Raw genomic sequence first — 4,132 nt, 5'->3', positions numbered from 1 at the left:
ATATCTAGTCGGGAGTGGTGCTGACTGAAAACAGATGATTTGGAGTGATTCGCGCGCCATCTGTTGGTCATTCTAAGGACTTATTGAACTACCCTCGTATTACAAGTTATTTGCGCACTCGTAGCATATTCTAGCTACATGCTCCTTGCATATGGCCTTGTAACACCATAAGCTCTAGTAGAGTTTGTTATGGACAAGAAAACTGGGACATAAGTTGTAGCGTTTCTGTTTAGACATTTTATTTTCAACAAATTCGTCTCTAATATCCATTTCCTCTGGTAAAGTACGAACGATCCTAGAAATAATCGATTGGACACGGTTAACAACAATTAAGAGTAATCAAAAGTTGAATCGGTTTAAATTGTTGCTAATTGTGTCAATTGTTCCCAATCGGATTGAATTAAGTAAATGCACTTCCCTGCAATGCGCCGTCTGCAGTTTTCGTTTATAACACACATGGCGCACACGTGTTTATTGGTTAGATATTAAATTTTTAGTAATTTAATAAAATTTTTAAATACACAAAAATATAATGTTCTTCTTCTTTATTCATAATGTGTCCCCTAAGGGTTTACATGACTTCCATTCCTTACAATCTTTCCGTTTAAATCTATATTTTTTACAATATATATATATATACACAATTATTTACAACTATTTACATAAAGTCTTATATCTGGTTCCTTATTTCTATTTCCTGCGATAGCGCAATTTAGGACTTATTAGCAAGCGAGTGAGCGAGCGAACGAAAGCGAGAGTGCAAGCGAGAGAGAGAGAGAGAGAGCATGAGAACGCAAACGCATCTTAGTCTACTTAACTTTTACTTTACCAATGCTTACAATCTTCACGCTTCTAATCTAAGCGACTTCCGTTTCCTTTTTCTTTCACTTTTTTATACCTCCATTTAAGTTTTTTGCGTGCATTCTTTCATTCTCCCTCATTCGCTCCTCTAGCACCCTCCCATGTTTCCTCCTCCCATTCACATATTCTACACTTTCTGTTCTCTTCTTTTTCCCAGTACATCCCCCCCCCCCCCCCCCCTACCTCGTTTCCCAATCTAAATCTTGCTATTCTGGTTCACTTTCTCTCTCCCCATCCCTTTTCTAAATACTTTGGCACCCCTTCCTTTTTTATCATCTTATACCGTTTATTGTATTTTGATTCCTCAATCGCCCCCCATCTTTCTATTAATTGTCTTTCCCTCTCCCTTTTTTCCAATTCTTCATAGTTTACTCCAGTCCCGTCTTCTATTTCTCTGTCATTAAAGTTCTCCCTCCTTTCTTCTTCCAATCTCGTTAATTCGATCGCCCTCCCTCTCCTCTCTTCTACCACCATCGAACACTTTCTCGCCAACTCCCCTCCCTTTCCCTCTCTCAGCTTCGTCTCAAATTTCCATGCCCTCTTTCCCGCTCTAACACTTAACTTATCCCTTTGCGCTTCTTCTCTCACAATATATCCTGGCGTCCTTCAGTCTGCCCCTAGTGTCCGCCTTTTATACCTTTCTTGTAAACTCTCAATATCTTTCCTTTCTTTCCATCCCCATATCTCTGCTCCATATCCTAATACCGTCCATACCAGCGTATCAAATAACCATATTCTCCTTCTCCAATTTTTTTAACCTTCTTTTTCCTATTCTCCATATATGTTTCATTACCCTTGCTGCTTTTTTTATCCTTTCTCTTATATAAGCTGTATGATCTCCATTCGTTTGCAAGATATATCCCAAATATTTATACTCTTTGACTTCTTCTTACTTTATTCCTTTCCATCTCCCTGTCCATTCTTTCTTCCTTCCTCCTCCTTTTCTAAACCTCATTATCTTTGTCTTTTCTACATTTACATTCAGCTTTTTTCCATCTAAGTATTTCTCTAATCCTTTGATTAATCCCGCCATCCCTTCTTCATCCTCTGCCATTAACACTATGTCGTCTGCGTATGTCAGTGTTTATATCTTTTCCTTCCCTATCCTAACTCCTCCCCAACTCTTTCTCCTCATTTCTTCTTCCAAGTCTGATATTAGTAAATTAAATAATACTCTCTTTATTAATCCCTCTCTTATACCCTTTTTTATCATAACTTTTTCTATTTCTCCTCGGTTTAATGAGTCAAACGCCGCCCTTAAGTCCACGAACATTGCTATCATTGCCCCTTTATCCCTTTTAATTCTCTTATTTACTAGATAGTACGGAACATATATGTTGTCCATTACCCCTATTCCTTTTCTAAACCCTGTCTGATTCGGTGACTCGATCTTTTTTTCTTCAACTTCTATCTTCAATCTCTCCGACAAAATGGTTACATATGCTTTCTACAGTGTTGGCATCAACGTCACCCCTTATAATCTTTAACCTCCTCTTCCTTGCCTTTCTTTACTATTGGTATAATTACTTCTTTCCATAACTCTGGCCACCTCTCTCCTCTCCATACTCTATTACACATTATCCATGCCCATTCTTCTAGTTCCTCCCCTCCATATTTCCATACTTCATTTGGAATCTCATCTATACCAGGTGCCTTTCCATCCTTCATTATTCCTAAAACTTTAACTATTTCTTCCCTTGAAATTTTCTCTTCCTCATCGCTTTCTCTACCATATTTTCCTCCCTTTACAACTTTTCTCTCTACTCCTCCTAGCAAATCAAAAAATATTTCTTCCATTCTATCATTTCAATATCTTGGTTTACTGTTTTTCTTCTTTTTCTTTCTCTATTTACTACCTTCCATACCTCTTCTTCCGTTCTAGCCTTCTCCGCCTCTTCCTCAAACCTTTTATTCTCTTCCTCTTTCTTTTGATATCACATCTCAGTATACTCTTTTTCACAAAAATATAATGTTTAGGCGGTATACCGAATGAAAAGTTAAAAGTATATATGGATTAACAACATGTGAAAATCATACCGTTTAACGATGTGACAGTGATGTAGTATGATTATAAAGTAGGCAGTTTGATTTGGCCGGTATATTATTGTAAAAGGCTTATTTACTTCATTTTAAATTCAACTTCTTGAATTTGTTTTGTTTGACAGAATAAAGAACCGCTTGTGAATAATTAAGGCAAAATCAATATGCTGTAGTGAAAACTCAACCCCTAACTCAGAATAATGGCTACCCAATTGAAAGCAATTGGAAATATTATAGAAGGTAGGATGGTGCCAATATTTTGAAACGCAGACTAAATAAATTATAGGTAACTCATTAAATTTTTAGTAGAAAAACTTATCTAATCCTTTAAAGTTTCTTGCAATATAACAATTTTGAATTTATAAATAAGTTCTGATTTAAAATTCTTGAAAATTCTAGTTTTAAATATTTAATATATTAAGTTTGGATATACTAAACAATTTGGTTTTCAAATATTTTTACTTTGAAGGTTTGAAATTATTAATGGTATTGTATTAGATTCATTTAGGTTTTATTAGGTTCAAAATTAAATTGAATACGTGCGGAATTCAGCACAACAAATGGTTTTCCTTCCATAAGCACAGCAACTTTTTATATTCTCTCTTTCCTGAAACATTGTGATTAATGGCCACATATTTTTGTAATTTTGGTCAAATTTTTTATTTAATATCCTGAAAAAAAGTTTATTTTTGGTATTTATATCAATTTCACATTCCCATAATTGCATCAAATCTTATGTAACCGTATGGACGTTTTTCGACATTTTAGCAAATCAAAGAAGAATAGTTTATTGTTTATTTACGAATTGTTTTAAACTTTGAATTTAAAATGCTAAAATTAAGAAATTATTAAGTTTAAATGCAAGCAGTTTAGAAACCTGAATTTTAAAATGAACGTTTGAACTCGAAATCGCTGTTTGAAATGTTTGAATTAAATACAGTCATTATATGCTTTGTTAATGAGGCTTATAAAAAAATTTCGAAATCATATAACGCATATATATATATATATATAATTAAAAATTTGTCATAAGGACAACCGCAGGATTTCGCCGCAAAAGCCTCGTGTACCTTAGGAACACGGAGCGACCCAAGGAAAACCGCCTTCTGCATTTTTCCCGCAAGTGTTGTAGCATATTATTGACACGCAGGGATGCTTTTTAGGCCATTAGCAAGTGAAAGCTTGGCACCTCCAAGAGCGCCGATGATAAGGACGATCAGTTTAACAGAAT

Source organism: Belonocnema kinseyi, chromosome 6 (assembly GCF_010883055.1).
Source record: "Belonocnema kinseyi isolate 2016_QV_RU_SX_M_011 chromosome 6, B_treatae_v1, whole genome shotgun sequence".
Lineage (NCBI taxonomy): Eukaryota > Metazoa > Arthropoda > Insecta > Hymenoptera > Cynipidae > Belonocnema > Belonocnema kinseyi.
Note: the sequence above shows the minus strand (reverse complement) of the source record.